This window comes from Rhipicephalus microplus, chromosome 10, assembly GCF_043290135.1.
Source record: "Rhipicephalus microplus isolate Deutch F79 chromosome 10, USDA_Rmic, whole genome shotgun sequence".
Classification (NCBI taxonomy): domain Eukaryota; kingdom Metazoa; phylum Arthropoda; class Arachnida; order Ixodida; family Ixodidae; genus Rhipicephalus; species Rhipicephalus microplus.
The window spans coordinates 14159897-14184776 of record NC_134709.1 but is presented as its reverse complement, the minus strand read 5'-3'; the positions used below and the strand labels follow the sequence as shown (position 1 = coordinate 14184776).

The following is a 24880-nucleotide window of genomic DNA, read 5'->3' as shown; positions in this document are numbered from 1 at the left end:
CCCCCGAAATTTTGATAAAGGGGGCTTTTCAACGAGAATGAGTAATGCAAATAGGTAGTTTTTTTTTTTTGTCAATATAGTCAAGGTATTTAGCAAGTGAGCTACCGCCCCCCCCCCCCAAAAAAAAAAGAACAGAAAACATTCCTGGTTAGGATCTGCTTTCACATACATTATTTGTCTTAAGCGTATCTTTAAGGATTTACGTTGAAAAGTGATTACAGATATCCAGCTTTGAAAAATCCCGTCGCAAGGATTCTCTTATCTCAGATCGACCGCGAACTCTTGCTCTTACTCACATTTTGTTCCCTCTCTTTCCACGCAGTTCAGAACACCGTTGGGCGCAGCAACGACCCTTCGTCGTTTTCTTCAATTCGGTAAGCTAAAACTGCTCGTGTCCTACGATATTTGCTCATTGCTGTTCTTAAACAAATATGAAAAAATTACAAGTGATGAATGACGTGTCCCCACCAGCCGCGAACGTGCACTTTCCGTCCAGCGACGAAACTCGTGCCGTTTCGTTGCCGACCGTTCGATAGATGGCGCCAATTTCATTCTCGGGCGAGCAACACGTAATAACACCGACTCTCGTGCATTTTCCTATAAGGCGACTCGCATACAAAAACCGTCGAGTTTTTTTTAGTGGCGAAGCACGTTAAAGGGACACTAAAAAGAAACAATTATTTGATTTAGATTGACAAACTGCACTCTGAGAACTCTAATGCCACATGTTTTGCCGTCATAAGTTCATTATTAGCGGAGAAAATAGAAGTTAAGGTTTCGTTTTCAAATTTCGCGCCGAAATCTGCGCGCGTGACGTAACGAATTTTAAAATGTTATAATGTATTTTTTTGTAGTTTCGCGACATTGGCTCAATGAAATTTTCAGCAGCTTGTCGTGGTAGTTTTTTTGCTACCTTTGTCGCTTAGCAGGCGTCGTGTCGCGCTTCTGCGATGTGTGTTTTCTGGATTGTGAAATTGTACCTTACTATCACGCGAAAAATAGTTTTGTTCTTCGGTGTCCCTTTAAGGGTGAGGATTGGAATTATTTTTCTTCCCCAGTGAGCGGAGCAACACATACACACACGACATACTAAACCATTGATTGTACCCAACATTACATGAATATGTTTGCCCGATTTGCGCCGTACCTGACACGTTGACCCACCTGATCCTCGAGTGTCCATGCAATGCGCATACAGAACACTCGCCTCCGCCGAATACCTGCAACGCTTTTAAAGAAAACGAACACCTTCTCGAAACGTGGGAGGCCAAGCTCGCTTTGGAGGACCTGGACCAACAACGACGTCTCGTCGCCAGGCCCAAGGAGGCAGCTGAAGAAGGCCAGAGGGTTCCTGGAATGAGGAGACCTCCCACCTAAGGTTGACGCGGAACCTACACCGCTACACCATTTCAAAAAATAAACGTTTATTCCTCCTCCTCCTCCTCCTCCTCCCAGTGAGCAGGGAACACGACCCGTGACTTCACGTGCCACAGCCAAGAGCCGTCTTCAGTTTCTTCTCTTGAGGTCGTGTGGTTTTCGCTTTTCGGCACATCCACCTCCGACTTCGGACCCGCGTTGCAGCATTCTCTTGCGTGCACGTGTGTGCGTTTGTGTGTGATAGACAAGTGTCTTTTGCGCAGCAACATTCAGCTGCACTAGTGACTGACTATTCACGGTGTGGCTGTGCTCCCTCCCTGTTGGGAATCTTATCTTTTGACCACTTCCTCCACAGTCTCCCGAGCAGGAGGATCTTTGAGCCTAAATAAGGGATCGGGGCCACGGCACACATTTTTCTATCATAACCCGTGTTATGTGGAAGAATTCTTGCGCGTTCACAAACAGGTGAAATTTTGTGGCGCATTCGGTCGAGCGCTTGCTTTATAACTGAACATTTTGCAAAAGACGCGACTCGCTCAAGAGTCCGGTGACACTGGCGGACTCGGTCGCCGTGACTTTACAGGCTGCTTTCTGCTCGAGCATCTGCACCCTGGCGAACAATTTTGTTCCCTGGGAAGCCGCGCAATGCATTCGAGCCATTCTAGCTTTCTTCACATGGCATTCATATTGAGCGATTTGAAATGGCTGAAACTTTTGTAGAAGACCTCGTGCGTTTGTGCGTGATAAGACAACCTTTTCTTTGTTTTTTATGTACACATCGACATTTATCTGCCCTAGTAACTGACTATTGATGGCGTGCCTCTGCTCCCTCCCTCTTCTCTATCTTATCTACTGTCCCCCGAGTGCAAGGCAGCAAACCAGATTCTCCCTTCTGTTTGACCTCCCCGGAATACACTTCTCTTCTGTCCTTCTATCTCACCCTCTCAACAGTGGTTTCTATTCCTCATCAACCCGCACAAGAGCAAACAAAACACCAGTCCACATACGTGCCGGTGCTTATGCACAGCGTATACATACATGCTGTAACAGAGGCGCATGGACCGCTTCTTGTCGGACCGTTTATTGCCTGGATTAGGACGGGTCACAGGTGCCCGCAAGATGCCGCAAAAGAAAAAGAGAGAAAGAAAAAAAAAGAGAAGAGGATGGTGCCAGCCACTTAGCAGTATCGACTCGCCTCGTGTCGGCTGCCAATAGCCGGACAAGATATACGCCACGGCCTGGGGAGAAGACACAAAAATGGACAGTGGTCATTTCGTGGAGGGGCTGTAAATCTGGTGGCGCCAATTTCCACATGCTTGCCCTCTGACACGAGGCCTTCGCACGTGATGTATGTATGTATGTATGTATGTATGTATGTATGTATGTATGTATGTATGTATGTATGTATGTATGTATGTATGTATGTATGTATGTATGTATGTATGTATGTATTTATGTATGTATGTATGTATATGTACGTATGTATGCATGCATGCATGCATGCATGTATGTTTTATGTATGTATGTATGTATGTATGTATGTATGTATGTATGTAGTGTGTATGTATTTATGTATGTATGTATGTATGTATATGTACGTATGTATGCATGCATGCATGCATGCATGTATGTTTTATGTATGTATGTATGTATGTATGTATGTGTGTATGTATGTATGTATGTATGTATGTATGTATGTACGTACGTACGTACGTATGTAGTGTTCGTGTGTCGATTGGAGGATCCGTCGTAGAGACATTTCCGCTCAATCTGCAACAAACCAAACAAGCAATAATGATTGAATCCGTAAGTACAGGAGGATAGCGTGCAGTGCGCATGTGAGAAGCTTTTAATTCGCTCCTCGCTCCTCGTCGCTTTGCGATTGGACCTCGTGCCGGACACTCGGGGATACGGGCGTGCCAGGCCCGAAACACTATAGCAGCGATGTGTATTCGCGAGTGCCTACAGGCAGGCTTCGCCCGAGATAAGCCCTCCATAGGTGCGCCGTCCAAAAGGTCTGTGACTCCGCAAGTGCCGTGCTTCCGCGATCATAGCTAGCACACGTGACTTTCAAAGGAAGCACGGCGTTGCCTGCATGGCTTGCTTTCACACTCGCCAAATAATGCGCGCTTCCACCGCTGCCTGCAAGGTTAGTTGATAGTTGTATGAAAGGCCAGTAATGGACGCTGAATATTGCTCGTTACCGGGGTTAACTACCAAGGCACATTTCAATGTACTCAATTCAAAGACAGGAAGTGAAAATGCGGACACGGGAGAGAATTCAAGGCACCTTTCTTGTCCGTCTTTTCGCGTCCTGTCTTTTCAACATGAATGCCTACCAACTCCCTCAGACATCTCTTAATCTAATCAATACATCTAAGTGCATTCTGTCTGTTATACTGGTTGTCACGGCTTGGTATTTCTCGTTTCAAGCATTTCTGAGTGTTGTCGGCACTCGGCTACTCACCCGAAAGGCGCGGATTTCATCCCGGCAGCAACGTATGCATTTGTCAAAGACACCGGCCTGTTTCATCGTTTGTGATGGTGAAACTGTTACGCGTCGGCCCAGTCGGTGGCCTTTTCTCTCCTCCTCTATAACATTCCCTCCCGCTCTTCCCTTCCCCAGTGCAGGGTAGCCTACCGGGGCTCAGCCCTAGTTAACATCTTTGCCTTTCTCCTTATGCGCCCCGCAGCGGTGGTCTAGTGGCTAAGGTACTCGGCTGCTGACCCGCAGGGCGCGGGTTCGAATCCCGGCTGCGGCGGCTGCATTTCCGATGGAGGCGGAAATGTTGTAGGCCCGTGTGCTCAGATTTGGGTGCACATTAAAGAACCCCAGGTGGTCTAAATTTCCGGAGCCCTCCACTACGGCGTCTCTCATAATCATATAGTGGTTTTGGGACGTTAAACCCCACATATCAATCAATCAATCAATCAATTTCTCCTTATGCCCCCCCCTCTCTCTCTCTCTGTCTCTCTCTATCTCGATGAAGGCGCAATGATGAGATGCTTGTGTACGGTGCATTTGTCAGCGAACGCTGAAGAACTGTAGGTGGTTTGTCAACATTGACCGATAGCGGTCCCTGTCACGCAGTAACACGGCGGTAATAACGACCGCGGCACCGGATGGCACGCCGGTGATTTCTCGCAAGCGTATACTTAGTCGGAGGTGGATTACATTCGCCAGAACGCGGTACCCCTGCCCAAAAGGGCGACCGTTATCTAGCCGAAGCCGTCTGGCGGTGAATCCATTTGCTCCCGAAGAAGCCCGCCAATCCATCATCGGTATGGGAGTTGGAGGGGTGCCTGCCGATTGCGTCTTCGGCTCGCGTCCTCTTCTTCCGAGCCGCTCGGCAACGCTGCGTACCACGTTCCTTCAGAGCGCTGCGTTGTCTCTCTCTCTCTCTGCCATGTTGTTTCTGTACTGTTTGGTATGGGTGCCCCCACCGCAGGCCCAGCACCGTCGCAATAGTGGATGCGTCTCCCGATTGCCTACCTACGCTCGAACGCACGTCCAGTTGAACACGGGCTTTCCATTGTGTTGTCTTCCTTATGTGTGCGGGAGTGACGGCGAACGAATTAGTGCCACTGCATTTGGTCCGTTTGCGCGTGCATGTGGCCTCCTGTACTACGCATGGAATCTATATATATATATATATATATATATATATATATATATATATATATATATATATATATATATATATATATATATATATATGAGAGAGAGAGAGGCAATATGAGCAGCCGAGCGAGCCTTACGGGGTCATCTAGAAAGACGCAATTTAGAGACACGTTCCCTGCGCACATACACTTGTCAGACAGGGAGGCCCGTCGACCTGTATTGTTATCGTTTTATCCTTGTTCATGTTGTCATTAGTGTTCTTCGTTTCCAGTAAAGTAGAGTACTGGATACATCGTTTCGGTGCGTCGTGGAGACGAGGCCTTGTGAGTGTTCGTGCTTGTATGTATGTATGTATGTATGCATGTATGTATGTATGTATGTATGTATGTATGTATGTATGTATGTATGTATGTATGTATGTATGTATGTATGTATGTATGTATGTATGTATGTATGTATGTATGTATGTTTGTATGTATGTATGTATGTATGTATGTATGTATGTATGTATGTATGTATGTATGTATGCACGGACGTTTCGTATGGCGGCCACCAGTTTCCAGAGAACAGCGGTTAGTGTGCGTATTCGGTCCAACTGCACAGTTTCTTGTTGTTAGTACGCTTTAAAATGGCCCAGAACTCCAAATTCAAGGCCGTCTGATGAAGTGGCTTTTACTTGCGTCTCGTGGTTCTTAAATTTTCTACGCTAATTTTACATACATACATACATACATACATACATACATACATACATACATACATACATACATACATACATACATACATACATACATACATACATACATACATACATACATACATACATACATACATACATACATACATACATACATACATACATACATACATACATAGACCTCGGTGAACTACGTGATTAGTACAGACAGACGTCCGTGCAACATCTGCGTTCGTCATCGCAAACCCTGCAGCGAATGAGGAGCCGAATAGACGTCTTCTTCTTGAAATTAAATCTAGTAAATTAAGTGTGCTTGGTCACAGTGGTGACCAGTTCACTTGAGCTTGTGCTTGTTTTTCTTTCTCTTGAGGGCTTTCAAACTGGGTGTTCTATTTTCTTTCATGTGTGTTTCCTTCCTGTGTCCGTCTTTTTTCGTTTCGAATTGTTTGTGCAATGGCGTAACCGGTGCGCTTGATATGCTCTAACGCCACTGAAAAACTAAAACATAGTCCATAATAAGAAAGAACGGTTCCGCGTCCATGGCTCCTGGATGTTCGTTACTCATTGCAGCCCCACAATTACGTATTCTGAGCAGCATACGTTTGTTGCTCATTGCCCGGAAAGCACTAGATAGGACGCTTTCGATATCGCCGGGTGCTCTATTGATCATTCGCTGTCATTCGCGCTAGAGTTTAATAAAGAATACTTCCAACTTATCGGGGCAGGCATTCAAATGCGACTTGTGCATCTTTGCCTGAATATCGGAAGACTCGGACGAGCTTGTACGTTACACGAACGTTGGTCAGCCCCCTCGAAGTGGGGCCATTCTTATTCAAGATACACTGTATCGGGTTCATTTTCAGGAGATACAAGTAAAAGATCAATCATTTTACGCATCGTGGCACTGACAAGTCTGTCCCTGCAGTCTGGGCGTTTAAGTGAGCAGGTCGTGAGTTTCTCCTGATAGCTTAATGGCCGCTTCCACTTCGTGGGTGTGGTTTGGTCGTGCTGGAACATGTAGTTTCTTTTTTTAAGTGCATGCCGTTGCGATGAATACCAACTGCAAGAAGATTGACCTGGAGCTTCTGGGATTCCACAAAGGCCGCCTTGAACCGATGACTATGTCTATTATAACCACGGTCCAGGCGTGCGTAATGTCTTTGCAATGGAGCAGCGACTCAGAAATGTGTGCCTCATAACAGCAATATGGTCTTAGCCACAATTTTTGAGGAGAAAAAGGCGGGGGGGGGGGGGGGCGGAGTGTGAGAAAGGCACCGAAGAATCAAGAGAGAGGTGGAACTGTCCTTTATATATGTTCATGTGTGCGTTTGTTTGGGTGAGTGTTCGCATAAAAAGGCAGAAAATGAAAATTCTGCGGACGAGTGAGGGCGGTTGAACTCCCCCCCCCCCCCCCCCCGACAGTCTTCGACCATGTAAACCTCACTGCTATACATCTGCTCTACAAACAGTTGTTTCCCGCCTAAACGAAATCGGAGCGCTGCATGGTTGACGCTGGTTAACCTAAATGTAGCTAGTTCGAACTCATTTTTCATAATAATTGCAATGGTCATGAAGCGGCAAAAAAAAAAAAAAACTCGCAATTGGAAGCGCGATAAATCACGTCAACTGGATCTTTATTGAGCGTGTGTCGCCATAGCTCCGCCTTTGTAAGCCACCTTCACAATGTTATCTAAGGATTAGAGTTTGCAATCGGAGTCGTCGGATTCAAACCTATCTTATTTGTGAAACTGAGCTTTTAAGCGGGCGATCGAAGAAATACATCGCGAAATCCACATTTTTTTTTTTTAGCTTTGCGAAGGGTTGCATAATTCTGATGCCCCTGATTCATAGGTAAGTTTGTTGCTCCGCGTGCATTTTCGCTTTCATTCTGTGTGGTCTTTAAAGCGTTTCATACCGAACGTCGCCAACGCACGCACGCATTCACGAACGCACACACATGCACTCATTACTCTCACATGCGTCACTTACACATACACTCACTACTCACACGCACGCACAAGCCTCTCAAGAGAAGTTCGTTCAGCAATCTGCGAGGGAGGTATACGCTGGGAAAAGATGAAGGCAGGCAGCGAAACACGATGACACTACGGAGTGAACTCGCAGAATGCACAATCCTATTGGATTCGCCAAGCCCCTTCAGATAGGAAAGCACTGCGTGGGGTCTCGCCAAGCCTCTCGTCGTAGGCGGCCAGACGGGCCTAGCCGATCGCAGATTATAACAGCGAGTGAAAAAAAAAGTAATGATAAAGTGACGCAGCCGCGTCTGCGAATAAATTCGGTGGCCCGCGCCTAAAATACATGGGCGTCGTCTGCAAGTCGTCTGCTCTGAACTGCCATGTTTGCAGCTTGTATACATTCATTTGTGTGCGAGAGACACCGCAGTTTGTACGCGTGCAGTACGCAAAGCGCGCGAGATGCTGTCAGGAGATGGGGCTTAAGGAACGCCGAACAAGGTGGCTGAGCTTTTATAGGCGATGGGCGGTGTCGACGATTAGAGAAGTGGCGTGCTTCGGGGATTTATTCGGATGGTGTCGGAAGGTGGTCGCTCACTCGGTGAAAACAAATCAATGTGCGACGAAGCAGGCATGCAGTCGACGACGGAGTTAGTCCCTCTCGAAGATCGATTTTTACGCGTCGTTGATTAACTTCGCTAAGCCGACAACGACGACTTTCTCTTTCGGAGGAAGACCGATTTCGTTGTAAGTTCGCGGTCTATCATTGCATACGAAGGGCGCAGGTCTATCACTGAGTGAGTGAGTGAGTGAGTGAGTGAGTGAGTGAGTGAGTGTGTAAGTGAGTGGGTGTGTGAGGATGTGTTGTGCTGCGTTTGTCCCAGAGAGGCAATTATGCGTCTGTTTATGTGCGCTTATGTGGTGTTTCTAGCAAAATTTTCAAAAATCAAACTATTAAAAGATAACCATATAAGATAGCTGTTTAGATCAGTGCATTAGTTATGTTGCCATAGCTACCTAAACTGAGGTTGGCAAGGAGAACGCGCACCTGTTCGCAAAAGGAAGTTTCTCCCTCTATCTGTTAAACAGATCCTGAGTGTGAAATTCAGGCAAAAGCAAGCGCAGGCTCACTCATCGAACATTCATCCCGTCCTGACCACAGCCGGCGAGTTCTGCTTCGCTGAGACGTGGATCGCTAGAAACATGCATATCAATGGGTCTATTTGTCTAAAGAATATAAAGCGATTTTAAGAATTTATTACTTTAGAATTAATTGTCAGGTTTCAGAGAAATGTAATTAGGAAACGCTGGAAAATTCAATGGCGTAACCAGAACAAGAATGGAGGTATATCAGGATGAGATAGCTTTTGAGTTTGTATTGCGGTGGCTTAATTGAGAACGTTCGCTGTACCCATGATCTCATTGATAATCCTTCGGACGCCTTTAAGATCTCCTATAGTAGAGTTCCAAGTACTCTAAATCGTTAATCACTGTTTCTAAACACACACGCCCTCCCATAGTAGAGTACCTCGTACTCTAAATCGTTAACAACTTTTTTCTAAACACACACAAGTCCCTGCATGTTTCACGTCAGGGATGTCCTCCTCAGCTAGCCATGGCACCATCAACGATGTGGACGCCTTAGAAGGCGCAGGCCTTCGACGTTGTTGTCCCTGCGGGGACCAGTCCGGAGACCGTAGTCGACACGACGGCCTCAATAGTTGGCCTCTCAGAGGTACACTGCGTTCAGCACATGGGAGGCATGAATTTCCAAGTAACTGTCAAGAGCATGGCTTCCATGACACTCATCGTCGACGCTGGCTACCTGATCATCGGTGGCGAGCGTATTCCTGTCGTCCCTGCTGGCCCACTGGTAACTAACGTTGCTTGCCTGTTCTTACCAGCCTTCGTATCCAACGAGGTACTCGTCCAGGCTTTTTCCCCATACGGCAAGGTATTAACTGTGACCGCTGGCTTCATGAGCGCAAGACGCGAAGTCCTCACAGGCACACGATATATGTCCGGATGGCAATGAGCCCCTACAAATCGCGTCCCCAACTATCTTCGCGTTTCTAGTCATCGAGTCACCTTCGACTACCGCGGTCTGCAACGTGTTTGTCGTCGGTGTGGCTCTAGTGGTCATTATCGAGCACAGTGCACAGCACCATTCTGTGGTCGCTGTGGTGTGCACGGACATGAAAACGAAGGTTGAGATCGCCCCTGCCGACGTTGCGGAGATAGCCACCCTACCACTGTCTGCCCTGTGCGTCGTTTATATTCAGATGCTGCTGCGGGGACCTTTCCTGCCCTACCGTCCGTGTCACCAACGGCAACAGATCAACGAGAACCCGGAGCTGTAGTAGAATAACGCCTGGATTTAGATTCTGAGAGCTACATTAAACGACAAAGAAGTGTACAGCTTGGCGAATCCGAGCGCGCCATGTTTGCCAATCTCAGAGATAAGAACCGCCACCGCGGTTGACTTCGTGTCTGTCCCAGGCAAACATGCCGTGCCATGTTCGACGTCGGCCCAAGCCGAGAAAGAAACGCTTGTAGGCACTGACGCACTAGTGCATCGGTTCCTACAAGTTTAGCGGGACTCATCGTTAAATATAGCAGCCGAGCGTTCTGTAGACGCCGACGTTGTGAGGTCTATGGGCGCTGGTGTTTCGCCAGGAACAGAATTGAAACCGAATGAGCAAAGCCCATTGACTCATTCCGAAAGCCAGGCTCGTGACTTCTTTGAACAAGTATACAGCAAGACGCCATGGGAGGTCTTTACTGACGCGCCTCGACAAGAAATCTGGGATCAAGATCGTTGGAGGCGGCGAACACGTTGACGCTGCAGCCCTACCACTATCCGATTCGTCAGTCAGCAGCCTCAGCCTCGGAGTTTTTATTCTATAGGGTCAGCGAGTGACGTCATATTAGTGCACATAGCGCTGTAAATCGCCATTATTTGATGACATAGAGTTTTACACAAAAATACCTAGAGAAGAATCTAGCGCGGGCTCCTTCAGCGGTGCTTTTACCACCATGGGAATGATAGGAAGGACAGGCTTCGGATCTGCTTCGGATGGACCACGTTCTAGAGATTCTCGACATTTGTAAAAAAAAGTGATATGAAATTATATACATTTGAAACTTGCCGTATGTCTTTTGTACGCAAACTTTGTTGCAAAAAAGTTTGTGACTATGCGGTAGAAATGAAACCTGGACAAATTGAACCACCAGGGTATGGATAACTCTGCCATTGCATTCCAAATTTAGCATCAAGATATTATAAATCATATTTTACAACACTTGAAAGCAAACATCCTTCTCTTCCCTTCGAAAGTTCGCATTATCTATTTGTGGAAATACCAATACAGTATTAAGTAAGAAACACTTAGCGTTTCGTCTGCTGCGGTGCCAGGTGCGCCTGTCCCAAGTGGTCTTCCGCCAACGCACTTCTCGTTTTGTTGTGAAGTCGAGTCAGAGGAGCGTTATGGTGCGTCTACATCGCTTCGCCGTCGTTTTGAAGTCGATGTAAACGGGTTTTGGCAAGATGTGCTGACAAAAACACGTGAACTCGATGTCATATCATGCACTGGCATTGGTCGCTACATCTATGTGCAGCGGTGAGAGGAACACACTCTGCCTAAACTGCCAAATACAATCTGTAAAGCGCGAACGTCGCAGTAAACTGAGACCTAGCGGTCCTCAGCTTCTTTGAGCAACAAAGGCGCTGCTTCAGTGTTTTGCACCCACTTCACTACCCACTCTGCGCCAAGAACGAAACGGAAACTGTAGAAAAGCATCCGTAGACAGTTCGCTAGAAAACGCGATCCTATCCGAAGCCTGTACTTCCCGTAATTCCCATGAAAGTACACCATTGCAGCGCCAGATTCCTGTCTAGGTATTATTATATGAAACTCTGTTTGGTAGTATGTCATCTTGTTGTCAGCGACACATGGCGTCATGTAGCCAGAGATATGGGGCCGTATGTGAAGAAAACAAAACAACAAATCTTGCGCTACGTTGGGCAACAGCGATGCTGACGATTCTTACGTCGAATCTTATTGCTTGTCGGCTGTTGCTATACTTTGGCTATGTGATGCCAGATTGTTTCAATGCTTTAGCCACGCATTCTACGTTGCTTCTTTGTTGCTTTTAGGCTGTTGGTGGTACGGATTTATTGGGATATTGAAGTTTTGCAACAATGCAGGACTTGGCGCAGATGGTTACCAAGAGAAGCTGCAAGATATGGCTCCTGGTTGGAGTTCGTCGCTTGTGTGTTTTCTTAATCTTTGATGTACCAGTGTAAGGGCGAGTGGGATTTTCTCAGTTTCTGTGGCACATGGACGTTATATACAGGAGATCTTAACAGCAGAGCTGCTGTGGTCAAGGTTTGCCTACGAGCACAGAGATAAAGATGTAGAAAAACAAACATTATTAATAAAGATAAAGAAGCAAGAAATCATGTGTAGTATAGTCAAGTATAATAAGCGGTAGAAAAGAGACAGATGAGAGGGTGAAAGCCTAAGTCAAAACGAGCCAGTTGGCCACCAGCCCTTGCCAACCCAGGCATGGCGATTTAGTGGAGGCTGCGCTAATTTTTTTGTCAGAGCAAGCTATTATAAGACCCGCGCTCTTTGCACAACTCAAATCAGTCAAATAGTGCATACACAGATCATAACTTTAAGGCGAAAGATAACGATCATTAAGATATGACTACATCTAGTGGTGGCAAAGCGCTACGTATTAAGTTCACTTTCTGAGGACAGTTCACCGCGCTAATTTCGCTTTATGTCTCTTGCTGCTGATCCAGCCATGTACGGAAAAATAAAATTTAAAAAAAAGGCCCGGCCAGCCTCGCAAAATGAAGTGTAATATATTCCGCCTGTTGAAGTCAATTAACGAAAGTAACAAACTTTACCCTGCACTCCGTGAAACCTGGTCACCAGTCACCCTGTAGGGCACGTTATAGGCAATCTTAATTAAGCAGTTGATTGAGTAAGCGGCAATCTATCGACTTTCTCGTCAATAAAAACTCGTCCAGTGCCACTCGGCCACGCAGATTCAGATGTTTTTTTTTTTCAACCAGTTAATTATACGGCCAATCAGTTGGGAATCGATTGCTCCTGACTGATAGGCTCTGTAATTGAGTATGTTGACAGATCCATTTGCAAAATAAAGTTGTTGATTCTCGCTGTGATGTTTTTTGTTTGTTTCTTCGGTACCTCACGATGAGCATGTCTGTCTGTCTGTCTGTCTGTCTGTCTGTCTGTCTGTCTGTCTGTCTGTCTGTCTGTCTGTCTGTCTGTCTGTCTGTCTGTGTTGTACCTTTCTACCTTTTCCCATGTGTAGGATAGCAAACTGGCTCAATCCAGTCATCCTCCATGATTCGCTCTTTCTCTCTCCTCTTTTCTGCGTATACTGACCGTTTTCAAGCCTTCCTCGCTTCCTCGTCGGGCGCATCGTTTCTGCGCGTCCCGGCAGCGTCTCCACATCAGGCGCGGTGGTCATCCTCCTTTTCTGGAGCGCGCCGCGTCCGCGCCGGGCTATAATTGGATTTATTGTCGCATCCATCTCCGAGAGCCCTGGTGGCTGGCGTCAGCCGGAGAAAAACACTCTTCGCTTGCACCACGCCACGCCAGCAGCCACCCCAGAGGCCCGGAGGGTGCCATAGTGGTTATAGTTGCGATCGCAGGAGGGCCAAGGAGAACCCAAGAATTGTCGCTATTCTCGCCCACGCTCAACCACTACACCCGAAGCGCCCGCCCAACTCGTCCCTTCCTCCCCTCCCATCACCCCTTAACAACATCGCAACCACCGCTTCGAAGCATTGTCGCGTCAACAGCGACGCTATGGCAGTGGCTTCAGCAAGCCAACGCCTCTGTGGGCACAAGCTCGTCGCCGTTGGGACGTACGAAATTGAGTTATGTGTCCCCTTTCCCTTGACTGCTGCTGTCGCCGCCGGGAGCGCTCACGGCGGTGGGGGGTTTAACGGTTCCAGCGCAGTTTCGAAGAGCATTTCGAAGAGGACGGGCTAACGGATGGACGGATGAGAAGGCATCGTCCGGGAAGGGGCCAGCGAACCTCGGGGTTCTGGGAGAGCTTCCTTACTCCCCCCTCTCCCCTCCACTCGTTTTCACTTCCAATCCGAGCCACACGCCCGGCTTCTTACGGTCGTCCCTGTCATATATATCCACTCGTGTCATCGTCATCTCGACTTTTCTCGTCGACTGTCGATCCACTCCCCCGGTCGTCCTCCACGACACTTCCTTCTGGTGCTCTTCGTCTTCTTCGCGATTTTTCCTTACTTTTGCTTTGAGCCCGGCCAGTTATGAGCTTGCCCGTCTCGGTGATTGGTCGTGGCGTTTGTCTTGCTTTTAGCTAAATATTGTCGCTTTGTACCGTTGTGTGTATACATGCAGCTTTGTCGCTTTTGCGTTGGGGACCCGCTAAGTTTGTCTTTTAACTTTTAGCTCACAATATTCATGCAACAGGCACCTGGAATAAAGGAGAATTCCATTATTTATTTATTTATTTATTTATTTATTTATTTATTTATTTATTTATTTATTTATTTATTTATTTATTTATTTATTTATTATGTCGCACACGTTGCCGCGGTTTTCATTTGCAAGGACTCTATTTCGTTTGAATGGGAACGGTTGGACCTATCACAGAGTTCGTACTTATGACGTCGACCGCTTTGCCAGACCACTTTGTGGGACCTGCGATCGTGGTTTGTGACCTGTTCTGTTGTCAAAAAAAAAAAAAACACTTTGGTGCTATGCGTCTAACGTAGTTTGGAGGGATGATAGTTGATTCATATAGCTCAGATGTCATTAGGAAAGTCAATTGACAGCATAAAAATATTACTTTCTTAAATTTTGCAACCTGCTCTATTCCTGCAAGTTCGCCACAACAAAAGTGTATGAACGTGTTGCTGCGGTGTTTTTTTACAGCAGATATCGTTCTCTTAACAACTTGGCTGTCGAAGCTTTTCATTGCGCCGGGTAGTGCGACAGGCACGAAACGGCACGTGTTCGCTCGGTCCACGTCTTCGTTTTTTGCTTCGCTCTCGCAACGCGTGCTCCGCATTTCTTCGGCGTGGAATGCATTAGCCGTCTTGGGCGAGTCTGTCAAATGACCAAAGACACGTAAAATGACGCTAACAACTAGTCACGGGACTTAATATCTTGTAACATCACATAACAGCTATAACCATCTTCATAAGATCACGTAACAACTAGTCACTTGACTATAATAACGTAATAATGCGTAATAAAAAGTTCACATGACTAAAATCACGTCACAACCAATCACGCGTCCAAGAATTACGAACCATCACGTAACATCACGTACAACCTAGTCCCGGGGCCAACCTCACGCAACACGGCGTAGCGATTAGTGACGAGACTAAAATGACGTACTTGACCTCACGTAGTAACTGGTCACGGGACTAAAATCACGTAACACGACAGCTAGTCATCTGTTATTTTCCCGCTAAAACCAAGTGACACTTGCGTAGTATGTGGAACAAACCGAAACCGCAAAAGAATAGCCAAGCCTAGGCATACTTAGTACTCCTATATATAGCAAAGGCCTATAGCATCTCTAGAGCAAGAGCGAGGCCTTCTTAGCTTGGCGTGGCGTTCTCTGAGTGGGACTAACCGAATGATTCGGGGTCTCGCCTGCGCGTTCCCTGGACTTTAATAAAATTCGTTCATCGCCAGTACCATCAATGTAAGGAAAAACCTCCAATGAGCTAGGCCGAACACTGGCTCCGTGTTTAGCTCTACCCTTGCGCTGCTAGTAAATGTGCCTTTTTTTTATATCTTCATTTAGAAGCACGTCTTTCTGGGTGAAGGACGAAACAGTGCCGAAGGTAGTAGTCTTCACAAACTGAATGGTCCAGCACGCAACAATGACAGCAATGAGCGCAGTGTTCGGTCGATGCATTTTAAGGGGCAGATGGCTCGGTTTACTAATTGCTTCTCGGCGATATGCGTACCTAATCTCACGGCATACGCTTGGCTGTTTTTAATAAGTACCTACTCCAAACTTACTTGAATCGTTTTGTTTTTATTTGCGATTTATTTTCTGACATGCAACATAACAGTGCCGCTTTGCCAGTAGACGCGTCCACACTGAGAATATAGCATATTTGCTTTCAGTTATGGGAAAAAAAAAAGGTAGCATGACGGTTTATTTTTTCAAGAAACAAATTTTCATTAATTATATTCCGTAATAAATACAGTACAAACAAAAAATGCGTGTAATACAGAAGGAGGTCGCAAAGTAAACACTGTCAAGGGAATCTCATATTAGAACAACTATGAGTAACGTAAAACAAAGATTGGCAACTAAGAAACTATTTCAATTAATACAAACTAGCGCGTACGTAAATGCCTTACTTTATATAATGCACAAAGACAGCTCGAAGTTTACCGTGCGGTATTTCCGCATCTAATTTCGAGAACTTGCTTCGAGGGTGAGTTCGATGTCGTTTCTCCGCCTCTTGTCTATAAACCGGATTCACGCCTGAAAGGATTACAGGAGACTAGATTGGAATACATCTCTATCAGTATCAGATGTTATCAACGAACGGGGCAGGCCTCCTCCTTCAATCGCTGCGTACCTCCAAGAAACACACATCTTAATAATGATGATGAAAACTGCACTATGCTTGCATAGAAAAGGTGACGTTGCCACGATCACGCTCGTATACTTGAGTTTATACTATGTAAAACAGCTGACCAGAGAAGCCGATTAATCGAGCTGGGTAGTAAGGGTCGTGCATGAGGCCCACACGCATAGCCGAAATTAACGCCCCTCTCTGGGCCTCAACGGACTGTTCGAAGAAAGCATCGATTGTTCCGCCTCCTTCGTTCGTTGCGCAAATTAGCTCGCTTTCCATACGCAACAACTCGTTCTTTCCGCGACATTCCTTTCTCCATGTTTTTTTTTATTTTTTCTTGTTTCGCTGTTTTTTCATCGTCTCACGGGTGGGCTATAGGCGTTGCGTAATTAGCGGTCATAAACTTGGAGCGTCCCGCGGCACAGTCGACGCAGCGTGCTTGGCGTGACTTTCTCTTCTTCGTATAAATGTGTATTTTCTGTTACTCGATACTTTTTTTTGTTTTCGTGGGAAATGAATTGAAGGCCCTGCCCAGCCAACGGACACGCCTTCGTAGACCTGTCGCCGCGTGTGGCTGCCGAGAATTGGTCTCGAAAATCCTCGAAGACGGCCGCTTCTTCGGTGCTCAACGGGCGGAACGAAATACGGGCTGACGTCATCTTCATTACCTGGAAGCCTTTTTTTTTTTTCTTGTAATGCTGCCTCTACGCATGTATGTGTCATTCATGAAGACCAGCGCGAAAGCAATTTTCGCAAGATCTAGCGGTTATATACGCGAAGACGTGTCGCGGAAGGAACGCCTTCGTGATTTAGTGCGGTGACGAATAAGTAAACAGAAAACGTGCGTTTTGGATAAAGTTGTTTCTCTCTCTCTCTCTCTCTCTCTCTCTCTCTCTCTCTTTCTCCGCCTCTACGCTCACATGTCGTCATGTTCCAGAGAAAGAACAAAAACCTTAGGGTCCCTAATGCATTAGCCTAAGATGCGAAATATTTCTTGTTCTGTTTCGTATTAGTCGTTCAATGTGTCCTACCCCACCAACTGCCTCCGAGAGATTTTCTGCACTTAACCTGGCCTCCGCAAGCCTCCGCAAGCACTACCTCTGCAAGCAGCCTACCCGCTTTCCTCCAGCAAGTGACGATGCCATGTGATGACTTCTTCATAGCGACGTTATCACATGATAATTTTTAACGCGAAAGTGTTTTATGCCGGGATTCACAAAGACTTCAGTGACGTATTTCCATCACGTAAATGACGCAGAAAGAAATATACATGATCAGAAGACAAAAGTTCCGTCAACGGGAGTTGAACCCATGACCTACACACACACACACACACACACACACACACACACACACACACACACACACACACACACACACACAGACACAGACACAGACACACACACACACACACACACACACACACACACACACACACATATATATATATATATATATAGGCGGAGCGGTGGTTGAGTGGCCGTAGATCCTCCGTGAGTGGTAACAACGTGGTTTATTTCGACGTTTCGGCCTAGAGTCTGGCCTTCATCAGTCCTGATGAAGGCCAAGAATAACGTCGAAATAAACCCCGTTGTGACCGCTCACGAAAGATCTACTTGACTATATATATATATATATATATATATATATATATATATATATATATATATATATATATATATATATATATATATATATATATATATATATATACTGCTATTTTCGCCACCTAGCTTTCTTTAACATGCGCGCCTGAATCTACGGGTACACGGGCCTCAAACATTTTCTCCTCCATCGAAAATGCGGTCAGTGCGGCGGCCGGGATACGAATAGAAGTGTATTAAGCAGTAAATAGCCACCAACTCTATAGAACATAATACTTATTCTGGGCCTTAAACTTATTTTAGTGTTATTGCTCTTAAACCTCCCTCGCAAAGGCAAGAAATAAAAGAAACGTGTAGTTGCGGTTAATGCCGCAGGAGGAAAATGTATTTAGTACTAAGTGGCTACTAATAAAATGGAATCTTCTTGGTCACTTCAACCCGACAAGGCTCCTCGGCGACACGAAGTCGCAGTCATTTCTGTATTTCCAGGCTTTCCTCAACACTGACACCAAAGAAAACTAAAGCAAATGCGAAACGATAGGACGTGATCCTAAGTTTTGATACAAGGATACTCAGTGTTTTCATACGAGACGAAACTGTATCGAAAAACAAAACAAAACAAAACAAAGAACATAGCAGGGCCAAACTGCGCACGCAGGAGGCGAGAGGAGGCCAATCGCAATTATGCAAATCCACCACTCGTGCTGGCACCGTCACTGCGGCGCCATATATATCCCCTCCCATTTGCTAAGGCAATCGCACATTCAGCGTTCGTTCGGTTAAATGAGCGCTCCACTGCGGTTTTTTTCTCGGTCGCTCGACTGAGAACGAAAGAGAAAGAAAGGAAAATTGGTGCAGCGGGGAGGTGTCATTGGCTCGCCTATATACGCTTTCTGGTCGTCACAGTCGTTTGGCACGCAAAGGCAGACGAAAAAACGGACGGTTCGAAGCAGACGACGACAAAGAAGTAGGCCTAAATCAGCATAGTCACGCGCGTACAGAAACGCGTGCACGAACAGACGTGCATGAGCTTTTCGGTGCGGACGCGTGGGGAATTTCGGGAACAAACTAACAGGAAAAGAGTTTTAGAACATGGCGGAAAGAAGGAATCGGTATATGGCTCTTATGTGCGTTTCTTTCGAGCAGTGCTCTCGCTCTTTGTTTGCGTGTTTTAGGGGAGAAAGGTTCGGAGGAATGGCGGAAGTGAAGTAAATGTGTAGATGTGAGCGAGAGGCGAATTTGCTGTGCCCGACCCGAAGGAGCAATCACATTCGAGCAGGGGTAGTCGAGTCGAAGAATTTCTATCGACCGCGTGGCCCGCGAACCTCTCGCCTTTGCCCGTTTCCCGTCATTTTCTATGAAGTTCTTTAGGCCTGGCTACAAATTCGTGCAGCGTTAACGCTACCAGAACCGATGCGTAGCCATCCAAAGAGCCTAATTGATTAAAGAAGCGAGCCTAACGATGTTTCTCTTTATTGTTCTGGTCATTTTGTGTCGTTTGTGTTTCATTTTGTTGCGGACTTAGCATTTCGTTGCTCTATAATTGTCCTGTAGACGTCTAATAGACATGTTTGCCTACCTGCACCATTTTAATCGCGGCAGTGCTTGTGTGTTGGCTTCGCGCACTTAGTTATCATCCCATTTTCTTGGTAGTCAAGTTTTTACATACATTTCGAAGGGACACTTTATGTTGTAAAGTACATGATATATTTTTAAAAACGTTTTTTAGTTTTTTTTTAATTCGATGAATGAGATGCTATGCTAAGTTATGCACCGGTTCCGGCTACTCGTTGTTACGTCTACATTTTATTGATCGCTTGGTGGTTGGTAATTTCAATTAATTGTCCTGAAAAGCATACATATCAAGGCTGAAATAAGTACAAGACGTGTTAGCACGTGGGCGTTGGCTTATATCGGGCAATCGAAACCATCAACACCTACAAATAAAGTGTTCTCAATGTGCGCTTTGTTTTTAATAGCCGATTTTAATTTTTATCCTCTTGGCTATGTGTGTAGTCTGTAGGCATGTAGTGGTCAACAGAAATAATTCTTATGGCCCAGTGATCGTCGAGAATTTTCAATATTAGCTGTATAGAATTGAAGTCATGCATAGACATTATATTGTTCTATAGAGAGAGAACTTATTAGAAGGCAGAGAGGTCGTTCTGATCTTGTGAGCTCTGACCTGCTACTCTGCATATGGGGAAAGGGAAAGAGCAGGAAGAACGGCTAATATGATGGTGGAAGCTGGAAGAGTTGAAGCGCTCGCTCTTTTCATAGTTCAGGGTGGCGGACTGAGTTTTTATTTTCCGGTTAACTTACACTACTTTCTTATTTAGTTCAACTATAAAACTCAGACAATTCACTATAAAGTACACTTGTCACATGCGTCTGCCTCCGAGATCGGTCCATTTATGGCCAAGCTACGATGTCATGTGATCGGTTTTGTGGCGTGAGGTCACGAGGTCATTGTGTGAAATCATTGGGTCGTCACGATTACGTCAGAATCTATAACGACCTGTGAGGTCCTGGTGATAGGGTGATGTAGTGACACTGATTTTTTTCGTCTCTAGTTTTAACGCCGACACCACCGACGGTCATTTTTCGAAATGAACCAGTCATCTGAAGCTTTGGCCTTAGAGGGACACTAAAGTCAAATAACAATTTATGTCAGAGTGAAAGCTCAATATATAAAAACAGACGACAGCATTACCAACAGCAGTGCCCAGCTTACCGAGAAATTAAGGCAAATGTATGAGAATAGATGCGCCACAAATCAGACATTCGCAAAATGATCCCGATGACGTCAGACTTACCGCCTACGATTCAGCACTAGCGATAGAACTAGTTGCACTAGATTGAGAACATGCCGTGCATCAAGAAACGTAATAAAACGCTGCTGGTTCGTTTCTGTTTGATTCATGAAGAGAAAAAAAAACGCTGGATGTTACTATGGGGAATGGCGCGAGTGGTTAAAAAGTTCAATATTCGCCTGTTTAAACTTGACAGGCCGCGCCATCTAGTGGGGCCAAGTTGAACGAAGCTCGTTTACCATCACGGAGGCAATGGCTAAAATTGTTCAATGGCTGTTGTTGTTGCTGCAGTGGCTCCAGCTGCAGTGGCTCCCAGTAAAGCTGGGAAACGTGCACGGCATGCGGGGATGTGAGACGGCCACTTTCAGGCGCGGGATTTGAAGTACGCTAACGCGATGCGGACCACTAACACGCGATTGTATTCAAAATAAGCACTTCCTTGGCACAAAAGTAGCACTACAAGGTTTCTGGACTGCATGCTATTTCAGCAATCAACATCGACCTAATATTTGCCTTCAGTGCTACGGAACTGACTTGGCCCTTTTACCATACTGCTCGAACACTGCACGGGATTCTAGCTTCTGCTGTACTGCACGCGAATCAGGCCCAGATTTAGAGAAGCTGCGCGAATGCCTCGCCGTGTGCCTATGGCCCTCTCCTTTGCTTTCCTTTTTTCCAAGTATGCAGCGAACTGCTTTTTTTACCCCTCTCTCTCTCTCCTTTGGTCAGGAAACACGGCGTCGTTTGTGGTTTGCAAATTTGGCCCGTCGATGGCCGGACATAAAAACCGCGGGTCGTTCCAGTTCTTCTCTCCCGCCGCCATCCGAAACTCGGCTTGCGGGAGACGTCTGTAGGACGTCTAATACGGGTGCGCTAGGCGACGCCTATAACGGAACGGCGCAGAGCGGTCGTTACCAAGCGTGGGCGTCGCTCTTGAGTCAGCTGCGCTGCCTGCGCCTATCGCGAGTTCCCTGATTCGAAGAGATCGTACAGTTTCGTGCACTTCTTAGAATGGGTCTCGGCTCCTTTGGCGCACTCCGGATTTCTTGAGCTATTTTGTACAACTGCCCGAGAGAGGCTTAGATGAGTAGGGATGCGTAGTTTTCGAGAATTCCTGTAAGGAACTAAACGCTCGAGGAATTCGCGCGACAGCACGTTTATATAAATGACACTACCTCGGGGTATTAAACAAATCTCCTTCCTGCTTTTTGTACACTGTGACGTGAAATTATATGGTCATGAAACGTAGAATGCTCTGGCTCAGCCGTTTTTTTATGCGTGTTCGTCGGCCGTAGCACTGTTAGTTTAGGCGTCAAATATGCAAAACGGCAGAGTTAACGCTCAGTAATTGCACCTGCCTCTTAACTTTATTCGTAAAGTAGTTTATACGGGGTCCAGCAAAAAAAGTTTCAATGGGGTGTCTAACACGCGCATTTTCGGCGCGAGGCATTTCGAGCTTGGTTTCAGGTGTGGAAGAGACTGCGTTTAAGGTTTGTGTGCATGGGACGGCTCTTATATAGTACTGCGGAAGTTGCTTCCTGGAAAGCGGCGGAGGCGAATGAAATGTCGTGCATGCAGTGGGCCTGGACTCAACACAAATTGGTGCAGACTCGTGGATGTTCATTCCGCTTAGTGTCAGGTCCGTTGTGCGTGTTATCGCCTGATTGGAACGATTACGTGAAGAAAATTCCTTGTAAGCTGATTCTGCATTCAAGATACTTAACTATAGCTGTCGGACGCTTGATGGGCACTTGATGGGCATGTTACTCTCGAAGGCACAATTGCTGTCTCGATAATGACTCGGTTTATTAAAGGCGGAAACACTCTTGCTAGCTTTGGCTGGCACAGTAGGAATAGCGGAAATAAGCTGTTGGAGGGACTTGATGCTCGCTGTCGCCCCTTCAGTGGTGATACACTCTAAGCACTTTTTCTATCCTCCCTCGGCTTTTCTTTTTGTCTTTAACGTAATAGTAGCAGTTCGGCTTATTGTACTAACGTAGAGTTGCGAATTCGCCGACTATAAGATAAAAGCCCGCAATTATCACGTCGGCGATTGGCGGCCATGAGTTGAATGTCTGCGTGCGCAGACCTTTAACTTCCAGGGTAACATAGGTACCGCCTCTGACTGACGAAGTGCCGTGCATTAGAGGCCTTACAAAGCATTGCGTCCAAACTACATGGTGAGAATAATGCTCGATTAAACACCGAATAGGTCGAACACGACCGCCGTTCCTTCAAGTATTCATTCTATGGGTTTAACGTCCCAAAACGCGAAGATATGATGACGGACGCAGAAATTCAAGGCTCCGAGAATTTGTACCACCTTTTGTTTTCATTTTTTTTCACATGCATCTATTTCTTAGTACACGGGCCTCAGGAATCTTCGCCTCCGTAGAAAATGCAGCCGCCTCGGCCGACATTCGATCCCCTGAGATTGCGAAGATTTGGTACAATGGGGTCACAAATTGTGGTCAACTCTGACGTCATGAAGTCTTATAGTCTTTGACCACGTGACTCTTTTATCACTCGTGTTGACATCAGTTTTACTATTTGGTGAGGTATCTGAGGCATTCGCCGTTGGTTAAAATGGAGTGGACGCTACGTATAAGCCAGCATTCACAGCGTAAGCTTTTCGTATTTATAGGCGCGCGGCACACGAATCGCCTTTTTTTTTTCTTTTTCTTTTCTTATGGCTCCACTCTCTGCGGCCCCTTCTTTTACTCTTTGCAGTTCCTCGAAAGAGGTATTTAATACCCGGGTAAATGTTCTCAATGTGACACTTATTCTCGCCTCTATCGCTCATGCTTAAGAAATAAGCGACCCGAGGGTATCGTTAGCGACAACGGATCTTCCAGAAGTGGAGTTTCTTTAGTACTGTTTCATTCTTTCGGTTCATTCGTGGTGCCTTACTCGGGCTTCGCAAGAGATTATTAAAACCGGCGACCATACGCAAGAGCAAGCATCAATAAAAAAGAAAAAAAAAATCTATATAAATGGATACTAAGTATCTTTTTTTTTTCGTTTCCTTATATGCCCCGCCTCCGTCCTTCTCTGAGGTCATCCTCACTTACAGATTGGTTAATAAATAAATATAAAAAAGCGAGCACGTTGTTTCTCGAGACAATGATGGAGCCGCTGTCCACTTTGGGAACGCCCAGATCGCGGCGAGGGTTATATAAATGGTTAGGCCTCGTAACCCGAAGAAGGCGGCGATTGCAATCGCGGAAGATTTATGCTTATCGTGGCGCTTAACGGGGTTGTTAAGAGTGAAACACTGCGACTTTGAAGACAAATGGGCGAAATCGATTAGAGTTTAGATACACTGACGCACGCAAGCGTATGAGATGCGCAGTGATGTTGCGCACGGCAAGTAATCGAGTCTGTATAGTTGATGGTCAGTAGAGAGAGAGAGAGAATGTTCTGGGCCCTACACTCGCACTCGGGAAGCGAATGCAGGGCCTTGCTTACTTCCTATCTATTGAACGATCATAAAACCTAATCCGTTATCACTGACGCGTGGCCACTCCGTACGTAGCTCACTGTATACCGGATTTGCCGTAAGGATTCTTTTGAGACTTGTCCGAGAGGTGAAGTGCAAAGTGTTTACGTTGTAATTAAAAAGGAAAGAAAAAGGAAAGCGTGCCATTATGTATTTAAGGGCTCTTATGCATTTTCCTGAGACGAAGCGGTGGCTAAAATATTCTTGCATATTGTTGAATTTGATATTATTGCTTATACTCTTGAGAACCATATCCTGTGCATTTGCGTGCGTGCGTGCGTGCGTGTGTGCGTGCGTGCGTTTGAGGTTTGAGGATGATCAATATATGCACGTACTGTGTCAAAGTGCAGAAATATATGTTTGCTATCTCCCCTTCACGAAGGCATTTAGACTAGAGTTGTGGGGTTTAACGTCCCAAAACCACCATATAATTATGAGAGATGCCGTAGTGGAGGGCTCCGGAAATTTTGACCACCTGGGGTTCTTTAACGTGCACCCAAATCTGAGTACACGGGCCTACAACATTTCCGCCTCCATCGGAAATGCAGCCGCCGCAGCCGGGATTTGAACCCGCGACCTGCGGGTCAGCAGCCGAGTACCTTAGCCACTAGACCACCGCGGCGGGGCTCACGAAGGCATTTGAAAAGCGCAAAACGTGCATGA

The 24880-nt window shown here is 46.1% G+C and overlaps 1 protein-coding gene across 2 annotated transcripts in view; it reads left to right on the top strand.

Annotated features, from left to right (window-relative positions):
• The window catches only part of LOC119181497 (latrophilin Cirl), a 721750-nt gene that overhangs the window by 313666 nt on the left and 383204 nt on the right, over window positions 1-24880 (top strand). For both annotated transcript variants that reach the window (XM_075875081.1, XM_075875080.1), the window contains one exon: window positions 323-374. The gene's annotated coding sequence lies outside the window, so the exon portion shown is untranslated. The remainder of the gene's footprint in view (window positions 1-322; window positions 375-24880) is intronic.